The sequence below is a fragment of the Ranitomeya imitator genome, chromosome 3, assembly GCF_032444005.1.
Source record: "Ranitomeya imitator isolate aRanImi1 chromosome 3, aRanImi1.pri, whole genome shotgun sequence".
NCBI lineage: Eukaryota > Metazoa > Chordata > Amphibia > Anura > Dendrobatidae > Ranitomeya > Ranitomeya imitator.
Window position 1 is genome coordinate 493,446,022 of NC_091284.1, and position 13,892 is coordinate 493,459,913.

Below are 13,892 nucleotides of genomic sequence, written 5' to 3' on the forward strand. Positions count from 1 at the left end.
AGAATGTGCGTAGACTACCGGAAGATTAATAACATCACCCATAAAGACGCCTACCCCTTGCCTAGGATAGAAGAGTCCTTAACTGCTTTGAAATCTGCTAATTATTTTTCCACCTTAGACTTAACAAGCGGGTATTGGCAAGTCCCTGTGGCTGAGAGAGATAAGGAAAAGACGGCATTCACCACACCAATGGGTCTATGTGAATTTAATCGCATGCCGTTCGGACTCTGCAACGCATCCGGTACCTTCCAGCGGCTGATGGAATGCTGCCTCGGACACAAGAACTTCGAGACCGTCCTCCTGTACCTAGATGATGTGATCGTCTACTCAAAGACTTACGAACAACACTTAATAGACCTGGCAGAAGTGTTCGAAGCTTTATCCAGGTACGGCATGAAAGTCAAGCCATCCAAATGTCACCTTCTCAAGCCAAAGGTACAGTACCTGGGACACATCGTGAGTTCGGAGGGAGTAGCACCAGATCCCGAGAAAATAAGCGCCATAAGGTATTGGCCAAGACCTACCAGCGCAAAAGAAGTGAGACAATTCCTGGGATTGGTGGGTTACTATCGCAGATTTATAAAAGGATTTACCAAGTTGGCAGCACCCTTGCAAGACACCTTGGTAGGGCAGAGGAAGAAACCTTCAAACCGAAACCCTCCTTTTCAGTGGAACAATGAAAGGGAAGACTCCTTTGAACAACTAAAGAAGGCACTAACCGGAGAAGAGGTTCTGGCATACCCAGATTACCATCAACCTTTCATCCTCTACACCGATGCCAGTAATGTGGGACTAGGAGCGGTGCTGTCACAAAAGCAAGAAGGTCGGGAGAAAGTCATCGCCTTTGCAAGTAGAAAGCTCCGGCCTACTGAAAGAAATCCAGAAAATTATAGCTCCTTCAAATTGGAACTACTGGCAGTAGTTTGGGCTGTGACTGAACGTTTCAAACACTATCTGGCCGCTGCAGAATTTATTGTCTATACTGACAACAATCCGTTGACCCACCTGGACACAGCCAAATTAGGTGCGTTAGAACAGCGATGGATAGCCCGGTTATCTAATTACAACTTCATAATCAAGTATCGAGCAGGTCGCAAGAATGGAAATGCTGATGCCCTATCCCGGATGCCACACTTGAGAGATGTAGAAGAGGAAACGGGGGAGCTTGAAGAAATTGAACTACCAGCCTTCCATCATCCCAAGGTAAAACATCATCAGTCAAGTACCTATCAGAAACAACAAGAGGTGAATTTAAATCCGTTAACACACCATAGATGGGCTGACACCCAAGACAGCAATCCGGCTGTGAAGTTGGTGAAGGAACTGTTAACTGAGCAAAGTGCATATCCCGATGAGGATGCCCCAGAAGAGACGCATCAACTCTGGAAAGAGAGAGGCAAAATGTTCCTGTATCAAGGGAAGCTCTGTAGAAGGTACACCAATCCGAAAACACATGAATTGGTTTGGCAGATTATCGTGCCTAAACAAGATGTCAAGATGGTCCTCGAAGCTTACCATAATGGTGCTGGTCACTTTGGTTGGAAAAAGTTAGAAGTACTTCTAAGAGAAAGATTTTATTGGGTCGGGATGAGAAAATCAATCGAACAGTGGTGCAGAAATTGTGGCCCGTGCAACCTCAGAAGAAACGATCAAAAGAACCAAAGAGCACCACTGCAGCCCATAATCACCAAACAACCACTTGAACTTGTAGCCATGGACCACGTGAAGTTGACACCAAGCCGGTCCGGCTATGTCTATGCCTTGACCATCGTGGACCATTATTCACGCTTCTTGGTAGTAGTACCCGTAAAAGATCTGACAGCAAAAACAGCAGCCAAAGCGTTCCAAACGTACTTTTGTAGACCCCATGGATATCCGGAACAGGTTCTCACCGACCAAGGTACAGCCTTTGAATCAGAGATCTTCAGAGAATTCTGTAATATGTATGGTTGCAAAAAGATCCGGACGACGGCCTATCATCCACAAACAAACGGCTTATGCGAGAAGATGAACCATATTATAATAGACCTACTAAAGACTTTACCTGAGACAGAAAGAAATCAATGGCCAGAGAAATTGCCTGACTTGGTAGATCTATATAATCATGTCCCAGTAAGCTCCACCAACTGCACCCCAGCTTACCTTATGCGTGCAAGACCCGGCCAATTACCAATCGATCTAGAAATGGGAATTCTGAAACCAGACGCAGAAGTTCAAGACTCCAATTGGGATATCATACGGCAAAAGCAGTATCGCTAAGTGCAAGAGAGTGTGGAAAGAAGCCTTCAGCAAACTAGAGAAAGACAAGAGCGAACTTTCAACCAGAATGCTCTAGCGACCCCATTAAGACCGGGTGACCAAGTGCTCAAGAGAAATCGTCGAACCAATAAACTAGACAATCAGTGGGAAGCCGTACCCTACACAGTTTTACCAACAAGAATGGATAATCCTAAAATGTGTCTCATTAGCAAAAACGGAGGCTTAACATCTGTACTAGTGTCAAGAGACAATCTTAAATTGTGTCCGGAAGCATTGAAAGAGCCAGAAGTTGTCCAGCCAGAACCAGAAGTTATTCAACCCATACTGGTCCAACCAGTAAAGGAAAAAGAAGAGAAAATGTATCACACCTGTATAGGAGACTTTCCCAAAACCCTACTAACATACCATGGTGCAGTAGTGGTTCCCATGGTGGCCTTTTACCCAACACCGAACCCAATACCAGAAGTCCCAAGACAGGAAGAGGCTGACCCCGTACTACAGGAGGTTCCAGGCCAGGAAGAACAGATTCCTGATCAGAGTAATCTCATTCACGGTGGACTTGCCAACTCCATAGTCATGGAATTATCTTTAGCAGAGCGGGCAGATACTACATCCGCAGTAGACAGTAGTACACCACATGAAGAGATACCGCTATTACGTAGATCACAGCGTAGTACCCAAGGTCAATTACCGGCCAGGTATGCAGATTACCAACTATAAAGCTCATAATGTGAATTGTATATATGTTATGCCGTATATAGTTAAACAGAAAATGTAGTATAGTCATTGTTATCAGTCTGCAACGTTTAAGCCCAGTGCCTACAGAGACTTGTCTGTATGAACTTCTTGCATATTCTTGAACTTTTTATCAGCCCGGAGGCACTAAATCAAAGCTCCGGAAAGACTGCTTTTTGAATTTTGCTTTTTGCTCTTTTTGAACTTTCTTTAGACTTTATATTGATAACTCCGTTGGAAAAATGGAACTAAATTCCTGGACACTAAGTACAGTGCCTTTCCTAGTACCTTCAAGGATAGAACTGTATTAATGGACGCTATTTGAAGTGACTTTTTACAGAACTCTATTTTTGTTTCCTTGAGTGGTTTTTGTAACTTTTCATTTTTAAGACTCTGTACATATTAATTGTTATTTCAAAATGTTATCGTCCCACAGTCCCGGAGTACTGTTCTTAACTAAGGGGGAATGTGGCACCCCTAGGGGTATTTGCCACAAAAATAGTTACTGACACTAAACACAAATATTAAGATAGCAAAACTGCACTACCACCTCCGGCCAGAAGGGGGAGCTCCAGAGACTCCCCTTAATCCATTCTGGTCTGAGAGAAGAAATGGCAGTTGGGCTAAGGAGCTGATAGTGAGAGGTCATACAGCTGAATTTCTAACAGCCCTATGACGGTTTCCAGGCCCAAATCACCGGCCTGAGAAGAAGAGGGACAGAGAAAAGGGACATTGTGAGAACCGGGTAGCATTAATCACTACCCAGAACAGGCGCAAAGACGGATACCGGATCCGTGGCTGTATTCATTATATATAATACAGCAACCGGAAAAACGTGAGGTGATATCAGCTTCACTAGGGCCGGACGCAGCAACAGACACAGAGTTCAGCGGTACTCCTGGAGGGGTTAAGCCGATAAAAGGACTCGGGTTGCCCGTCGAACCAGGACCCGGAGGGGACAGATTGGGCCGGCAGCCAGTTCACATACAGCAGCAGGGCCACACAGAAATTGCGCACAATAAGAGGCGAAGACCCCGGCAGGGTCAAAGTAACTCAGAGTTCCCATACAGACTCCGGTGACAGGACTGGTTGTAAATCCCTTTATGTTGAAGTAAACTGGTTAAACGTTTCAGTGCCTCAGTCTTTCATTTGGACAATAGCCATCTATCCAGGATCGGGATCGTCACCGCTGGGAGAACCTGCTGCTGATCAAGTAAGTGCCTGTCCCCTCACGATACCCCTTACACTGTGCATTGCCTGAGGCCACAGCACCGGGTCAAGCCACCTGTGACATCCCCCTCAAGAGACAGACCCCATTGGTCCGGTGCTGGGTATCCCGGTCTCCTGGGCGTCACATTAGCAACCAAACAATCAACTCTTGTTGACCGTTTGCTTCTGGCATTCCCTGCACACAGCGCCCGTGATCGTTCTCACACGAGCTGCAGGGGCCAGCAGACCAGAGGAGTTAGAGGGGCAGAAATCAGAAGTGGCGTTGGCCAGAGGGGTTTTCTGACCAGGTTGTGGAGTGATTTTGCTATGACCGCAGACAGGACAGGTACTGCAGCATCAATTCAAAGTGACAGGAGACAACATTTGTCCAGTATGGTTACAAACTATTTTTCATCCCTTATCGATGTTCTCCCTCAACCGTCATTCCCATTTGATTACTGGGCATCAAAATTAGACACCTGGCCAGAATTGGCAGAATATGCATTGCAGGAGCTTGCTTGCCCGGCAGCTAGTGTCCTATCAGAAAGAGTATTCAGTGCTGCAGGTTCAATACTAACAGAAAAAAGGACTCGTCTGGCTACCCAAAATGTAGATGATCTAACCTTCATTAAAATGAACCACAACTGGATTTCGAAATCTTTTGCCCCACCTTGCCCGGCTGACACCTAGCTTTCCTATGAAAAGGTCTTGCCTGTGGACTATTCTGAATGCCTTTTCCAATCTCGTAATTTTCTGCACCTGATTGTCCAGCATACGACATGTTTACACCTCACTAAATGACCAAACTCCCCACACGGGGCCGTGGTATCGACACTTGGCGACAGCACCCGTGAGAGTGCAGTTTGTCTGAAGAGGTGGGTGAGCCCGCTTTTGGTCGACGGCACTGCCACTGGGTCCCTCCTAGTACAATAAAGTGTCTCTGGCGGTGGTGGTGCGCACCCAACGTCAGACACACCGTTGTAATATGAGGGGCCCTGGGCCTGTACCGCCGGCCACAAGACAGCTTCCCCCCACCCCAGCTCAAACAGTGCTCTACCACTTGCAAAATTATCTCACAGCTCCACCAATGTTTAGTCTATGCGCTGACATCCTTCAATGCCTGCCACTGACAATACCATTGTATTGACATTTTTGTTATGTTAGGCCTTCGATGCCTGTCTGTGGTCACTCCTTCCACTAGGCCTCCACTGACCACACCACTGCTGCCCGTGTACCCCTGTAACCAATTTAAAATTGCCTACAGCCATCTGTTATTATTTTAGGCCTTCGATGCCTGTCTGCGGTGACTCCTTCCAGTAGGCCTCCACTGACCACACCACTGCTGCCCGTGTACCCCTGGAACCAATTTTTAAATTGCCTACAGCCATGTGTTATTATTTTAGGCCTTCGATGCCTGTCTGCGGTCACTCCTTCCACTAGGCCTCCACTGACCACACCACTGCTGCCCGTGTACCCCTGGAACCAATTTAAAATTGCCTACAGCCATGTGTTATTATTTTAGGCCTTCGATGGCTGTCTGCGGTCACTCCTTCCACTAGGCCTCCACTGACCACACCACTGCTGCCCGTGTACCCCTGGAACCAATTTAAAATTGCCTACAGCCATGTGTTATTATTTTAGGCCTTCGATGCCTGTCTGCGGTCACTCCTTCCACTAGGCCTCCACTGACCACACCACTGCTGCCCGTGTACCCCTGGAACCAATTTAAAATTGCCTACAGCCATGTGTTATTATTTTAGGCCTTCGATGCCTGTCTGCGGTCACTCCTTCCACTAGGCCTCCACTGACCACACCACTGCTGCCCGTGTACCCCTGGAACCAATTTAAAATTGCCTACAGCCATGTGTTATTATTTTAGGCCTTCGATGCCTGTCTGCGGTCACTCCTTCCACTAGGCCTCCACTGACCACACCACTGCTGCCCGTGTACCCCTGGAACCAATTTAAATTTGCCTACAGCCATGTGTTATTATTTTAGGCCTTCGATGCCTGTCTGCGGTCACTCCTTCCACTAGGCCTCCACTGACCACACCACTGCTGCCCGTGTACCCCTGGAACCAATTTAAAATTGCCTACAGCCATGTGTTATTATTTTAGGCCTTCGATGCCTGTCTGCGGTCACTCCTTCCACTAGGCCTCCACTGACCACACCACTGCTGCCCGTGTACCCCTGGAACCAATTTAAAATTGCCTACAGCCATGTGTTATTATTTTAGGCCTTCGATGCCTGTCTGCGGTCACTCCTTCCACTAGGCCTCCACTGACCACACCACTGCTGCCCGTGTACCCCTGGAACCAATTTAAAATTGCCTACAGCCATGTGTTATTATTTTAGGCCTTCGATGCCTGTCTGCGGTCACTCCTTCCACTAGGCCTCCACTGACCACACCACTGCTGCCCGTGTACCCCTGGAACCAATTTAAAATTGCCTACAGCCATGTGTTATTATTTTAGGCCTTCGATGCCTGTCTGCGGTCACTCCTTCCACTAGGCCTCCACTGACCACACCACTGCTGCCCGTGTACCCCTGGAACCAATTTAAAATTGCCTACAGCCATGTGTTATTATTTTAGGCCTTCGATGCCTGTCTGCGGTCACTCCTTCCACTAGGCCTCCACTGACCACACCACTGCTGCCCGTGTACCCCTGGAACCAATTTAAAATTGCCTACAGCCATGTGTTATTATTTTAGGCCTTCGATGCCTGTCTGCGGTCACTCCTTCCACTAGGCCTCCACTGACCACACCACTGCTGCCCGTGTACCCCTGGAACCAATTTAAAATTGCCTACAGCCATGTGTTATTATTTTAGGCCTTCGATGCCTGTCTGCGGTCACTCCTTCCACTAGGCCTCCAGTGACCACACCACTGCTGCCCGTGTACCCCTGGAACCAACATCAGAAAATATAAAAATAAGTATGTTGCTTATAAAAAAGAAAATACTGGAGAGATATCAAATGCAGACATTTTAACATTAAAAACAAACACATACAACAAAAATCTGGTACAGTACGAAAAATGGCCACCAGCTACAATAACTTTCTCCTGCAAGTAGTTAACTGAAAGGTTTTTTCAATTTTAAACACAGATATGGCATCCACCGAGTATTGTCCTGTCGCGTCTTCTTTATATTATTGCCAAGAAGATGCAAAACAATGAAAATAATAAAATCATTATTTACCAAAAAAATAGAGTAAGTCAAAACCACATTGCAAATAAACATTCATTACAAATAAAGAAGCAGGGCGCGTCCGAGGGTGAGTATATACCTAATAAGAATATAATCACCCTCGGACGCGCCCTGCTTCTTTCCGACAGCCTTCCTTCCTAAGAATCAGCCCTTCCGTGGTGTAGAGAGAGGGTTTGTTACACTCCAAGGTGTTCCCCAGGTTGCCTTTCCTGAGCTTCGATCTTCCGGCTCTCGTTTAGTAGTTGTTGGAAACTACGCTGCATTGGGCCTACAAATTGGGTATGGGGTGTAGAGAGATGGTGTGTTCCACTCCAAGGTGTTCCCCAGGTTGCCTTTCCTGAGCTTCGATCTTCCGGCTCTCGTTTAGTAGTTGTTGGAAACTACGCTGCATTAGGCCTACAAATTGGGTATGGGGTGTAGAGAGATGGTGTGTTCCACTGTAGAGAGATGGTGTGTTCCACTCCAAGGTGTTCCCCAGGTTTCCTCGCCAATGCTTCGATCATCATGCTCTCGTTTAGTAGTTGTTGGAAACTACGCTGCATTAGGCCTACAAATTGGGTATGGGGTGTAGAGAGATGGTGTGTTCCACTCCAAGGTGTTCCCCAGGTTTCCTCTCCATTGCTTCGATCTTCATGCTCTCGTTTAGTAGTTGTTGGAAACTACGCTGCATTAGGCCTACAAATTGGGTATGGGGTGTAGAGAGATGGTGTGTTACACTCCAAGGTGTTCCCCAGGTTTCCTCTCCATTGCTTCGATCTTCATGCTCTCGTTTAGTAGTTGTTGGAAACTACGCTGCATTAGGCCTACAAATTGGGTATGGGGTGTAGAGAGATGGTGTGTTACACTCCAAGGTGTTCCCCAGGTTTCCTCTCCATTGCTTCGATCTTCCGGCTCTCGTTTAGTAGTTGTTGGAAACTACGCTGCATTAGGCCTACAAATTGGGTATGGGGTGTAGAGAGATGGTGTGTTACACTCCAAGGTGTTCCCCAGGTTTCCTCTCCATTGCTTCGATCTTCCGGCTCTCGTTTAGTAGTTGTTGGAAACTACGCTGCATTAGGCCTACAAATTGGGTATGGGGTGTAGAGAGATGGTGTGTTACACTCCAAGGTGTTCCCCAGGTTTCCTCTCCATTGCTTCGATCTTCCGGCTCTCGTTTAGTAGTTGTTGGAAACTACGCTGCATTAGGCCTACAAATTGGGTATGGGGTGTAGAGAGATGGTGTGTTACACTCCAAGGTGTTCCCCAGGTTGCCTTTCCTGAGCTTCGATCTTCCGGCTCTCGTTTAGTAGTTGTTGGAAACTACGCTGCATTAGGCCTACAAATTGGGTATGGGGTGTAGAGAGATGGTGTGTTCCACTGTAGAGAGATGGTGTGTTCCACTCCAAGGTGTTCCCCAGGTTTCCTCGCCAATGCTTCGATCATCATGCTCTCGTTTAGTAGTTGTTGGAAACTACGCTGCATTAGGCCTACAAATTGGGTATGGGGTGTAGAGAGATGGTGTGTTCCACTCCAAGGTGTTCCCCAGGTTTCCTCGCCAATGCTTCGATCATCATGCTCTCGTTTAGTAGTTGTTGGAAACTACGCTGCATTAGACCTACAAATTGGGTATGGGGTGTAGAGAGATGGTGTGTTCCACTCCGAGGTGTTCTCCAGGTTGCCTTTCCTGAACTTCTATCTTCAGGCTCTCATTAAATTGTGGTTAAACGGAACAACTGCATTTGGCGTACTAGTTGGTTTGGGGCCTACTATCGGTGTCTGCCGCTCCTTGCTGTTCTCCTGGTTTCCTGTCCTGAAATTCCGTTTTCAGGCGCTCGTTAAGTAGTTGTTAATGTTAGACTGCATTTGGCCTACTAGTTGGGTTGGGGCCTACTATCGGTGTCTGCCACTCCTTGCTGTTCTCCTCCACTGAACAAAGCTGTGCCGCCTGTTTACTACTGTTGCCAATTTTGAACTGCATTTCGACTACTTACTGATTTGGGCCTACTCTCTGTGTCAGCCTCTCATTCCAGTTGTCCTCCACTGCAATGCCCCCTGATTAGTCCTGTGTTACCAATTTTGAACTGCATTTAGCCCACTTTATTCTTTGGGCCTATATCTGTGTTTCCTCCTCATCCTGCCCATTGCCCAGCCAGTGATAGATGAGTCTGCTGGTACATTGACCCATAACGCAACATTTCCCGTGCACGCTACACTGCAAGATTGTGACCCTGCTGAAAGTCAGGTCCCCCTTCCCGCATACCATACCACTTTACACGGGGACAAACAGGAAGGTGCAGATGAAAGTGCAGGTTCCTTCATCAGGTGGGGGGAGGAATACTAGTTGGCGACGTCACTGGCACAGGGCCTCTCATGGTACGCAAAAGTGTTGCTGCCGGTGGGAGGCGCCCCCGCCGTGCAAACACACCGCTGTACTTTGAGGGGCCCTGTGCCAGTGCCAATGCCAACGAGTGGGCCCCCCCTGCTTGCTCAGGTTCACAGCACTTGCAAAGTTGAAATACTTACCTCTCCCTGCTCCACTGCCGTGACGTGGTCCAGATTTCCTGGGCCCACTAATTACTTGAACCAGCCCTACCCACCACAACTTTAGCCAAATGACCCCCAATTTCAAATGCCTTCCAATTATTATAAGGTAAATTACGCTTGACAAGCTTCATTAAGAAGAATGGATGGTTTTGACATTAAAATGGGCACTCTAGGTGTTTTCCTGGCCCCCACTCACTGCCGACTATGCTGCCCCATTGACTTGCATTGGGTTTCATGTTTCGGTCGATCCCGACTTTACGTCATAATCGGCCGATTTCACTCGACCCGACTTTTGAGATAGTCGGGTTTCGCGAAACCCGGCTCGACTCTAAAAAGGTCAAGGTCGCTCAACTCTAGTCCTAATCATAACTATATGGATCATGTTGCAGATAGTGCAGCAAGAAGGCACTCATATGTCGGCTTCTACCATGAAGTCCAAGCCCATGCTGTGTTGGTGGTTGGATAACAGTGATGCTTGTTTCCTCAGTTCCCTCCTGCCAACCATGAACAACAGAGAGGGGAGGATTATCCTCTTCATCTGACAGTTGCTTGCCCATCACCTCTTCCGCCTACATTTCTTCCTCGGATCTTGCACCTTTGAAAACAGTTTGTCTGTTATCACCAACCACTCTTGATCGCAGTATTCCACCCACCCCCGGCACCCACCTGTGTGACAATAGTCTGGAACTTAGGGACAATGCTATCCCTTCCGCATTCTCCACTGCTTCCTCCTTTTCTTCTGGGACCACCATCTCCTCCCGCAAGCTATTCAAAGTCTGCTCCAGCATATAGATGACCAGAATAGTGATGCTGATGATGGCGTCATCAGCACTAACCATCTTAGCAGCATCTTAGTAGCCTTAGTAGCCATCTTTGTAGCCGACTACCTGAGGGGTGTGAATGGTAGAAATGAGCACACATCTTTCATGCTTTCTGGAGCATCTCCCCCAGGCCAGGTTAGTGGTGGAGGGATTGTTGTACCACTGCAATGAGGATGTGACTCATGCAATGCACATGTGTGAGGTTTCCCCAGTATAAAGCCAACACCAGGTTTGCACCATTATCACAGACAGCCTTTTTTGGCTCCAGGTTCTGTAGAGAAAGACACTGCTATATCTCAGCCTGGACAGCTGTTGTAATGCCGTGATCACTAGCGGGTTGCGGGATACTCACTTGGCAGCAAGATTTAAGGCACACAGGAACACGTTCCACTTTTATCAGTCTATGCGGTTTATTATACAGTCATGAACTGCACCACGAACAGTCTATTACACACTGTATCGGAACATGACATTAAGTTGCCGTCACTAAACATGCTGGACCTTGCTCTGTCCAGTTACCATGGGTGACTGCACAGTTCATTAACTGACCCTCATCAGTGCACACGGTCCCCCAACTCTGGGTTACCTTCCTGGAGCTCCTGCTCCACACGCAGACCTCCTGTCAGTCCTCTCTCTTGTGGAAGCTGTCTTACTGGGATCACGTCCTTGTGACCAGGGCACTCACAACAGTCCAGACCAGCAGAAAAATGTAGCTTCCCCAACGCAGTGCCGTCACAGACTCTGTACATACAGACTCTCTGTGTCCTGTTGAAGACGTCCATCCCCACTTGGAACCATCCAACACACAGACCACCAGATCCAAGGCCTCACCATGTTCTCTTCAGGACATCTGTCCCCACCTGGGACCGTCCAACACACTGGCCTTCCAGGACCTTACACATGGACCAATCAGGTCTATACATTCTTTCTTGTGACCAGTCCTTAGTCACATTATATATCTGTATCCACTCCCACAGGTAGGAGGTGCATGTGGTTAGTCAGACTCGCCCAGCTCTCCGACTAACCCTGTAAGCCTCCCTTTAAAACTACACAACAATACTTCTGGGGCTATAGGTCCCAGAACAACATTATTGGCTTACAGCGTAGAGGATCTCCTCTGCAGCACATACCGACCATTTACAATAATGCCGGACATTGTCTCACCATCATATTTATGCCTGCGCCTGCCATTCATTCCCATGGTCTCCATATGCCTTCATGTGTATTCTGAGGAGAACATGTATTGCCCCCTAGCTGTAACAGGGGTCACTGCCTCACATTGTCCACAACTCTTAAGCTTGTGACTGTGATCTCCAAGTCATATTACTGTGAACACTGCCTGATTACGTTGAGCAATGGATGGGCAATATAGAGGTGGGGGGTTCCAGGATTCAAACCCAGTGGCCCTTGCACACCAGGCAGCAGTTCTTCCCTTTAATCTATTCAGCTCGCTGGACATTTCCTTCCTAGCCCAGATCCAAGTACCTGTGTAGTTTCTGATTGTCTCCACCCTGAGTTCCTGATTATCTCCACCCCGATTGAACACCCAACTTAAACCTGGCATTGTACTTCCTTCATTGTGAGATTATTGCGCTACCAGCCTTTAGTCAAGCTTCCTTTCATCTGCTGATCCTGTAAACTACATTTCTGCTCCTGTGTACTAACCCCTGGCTATTCCTGACTATGCTCCCTGCCCCTGTGCAGCACACACATGTTCAGTAGCTTTTGGCTCCCTCTGTGATACAGCTGAAGCTCCCTCCTCCATTAGAAGGTCTCATCTCCCTTCTGTTCTCTAGTTTGTCCCCTCCTCTTCCCCAGGCTCTGTCTTTCTCGACCATGTTAGTTTCTCCAGATTCCAGCCTACTGATCTGGTCATTTTCTGATATGATTGTGTGGTTGCGGCCTTGGATAGACGCCAGTGGCTGTAGCTGTGATCAGAATCCACACAGGGTGGGGTTTTGAGAGTGGCATCTGCATTAAGTGGAGCCGTGCATTTACACTGCCAGATATCAATATCGTTCCAGTCATGGGGGACATGAAGACTTTAGACTTTCACGATCTTGCTGCTGCTTTTGATATCCCTGATTCTTCAAGTTTGGATGCCAATAAAGCTATCCAAACAACAACTGATGAATAAGAAAACCATCTCAAACCATCAGGAATGTATTGGAGAATCTGTCCCAGTCTGTTTCAGTCCCTGATGTTCCAGCAATTAGCGTTATTGTGAAAAACAACAGTCGACAGGAGTCATTTGAGGCATCTGAAAAGAACGAAAATCTCAATGGTCTAACTGTACTGCTAAATTGTTTTCTAGGGCACTGAAGTGGGCCCTGATCCCCATGCTGTTGGACCAGGCTATGGAAAATTTGAACCAGGATTCATCAAAGGGGACAACTCATGGAGCTACATAGAAAAAATAGAATCACACAATGCAGAACGCTTGACAACTTTAACTCAGTTTAGCCCTATTTCTAGCCCTGAGTCAGAAGATTCAAAGGATATTGTTCTTAACAATCAAAAGGTAGCAGAGTCTCCATAATTTTCACAGCCTTTCAAGGACAATCCTGAAGAGGAATGCATGGTTGATTCTCTTAGAAAGCCCTCAGAACCAGAGCTGAGTATGTTTGATGAATACTGTAAAAAAGAGCAGAAATCTGACTGCAGGTAAATCAACTCTGTCTTCATCTGTGCCATCAAGGCAACAGATAAACCCGCTCCTTCTAAATTATCATCTTGGGTAGCTGCTTTGGTGGCCTTGCAGGCTAAAAGATTTGTGGTGGTCCCTAAGAATGAACCTTTAAAGCCTTCTAAAGAAGTTGATCTATCTTTTAAGGAGGGGTTTGGGATGCAGAACCACCAAATATGTGTCCTGAATCTACTCGACTTGAAGTCCTCAAACTTGTCCATGGTTCTAAACTTGTAGGGCACACTGGAGTCATGAAAACAGAAGAACTATTGTTTTGTTCTTTTTAATGGCCTAATTTTAGGAAGGATGTGATAAAATATCTTTACTCCTGTTTAACATGTGCACAGAGCAAGATACCACAATCTTATTCTCTAGCACGGCCTCAACCTCTTCCAGTTCCATCCAGGCCTTGAGGATCATTTTCAATTAATTTTATCGTGGACCTACCAC

The 13,892-nt window shown here is 47.1% G+C and overlaps 1 pseudogene; it reads left to right on the forward strand.

The window, feature by feature from the left end:
• The first annotated feature begins 12,782 nt into the window (after nucleotides 1–12,782).
• LOC138671670 (zinc finger protein 592-like) lies at nucleotides 12,783–13,679 on the forward strand (annotated as a pseudogene).
• Nucleotides 13,680–13,892: the final 213 nt, after the last annotated feature.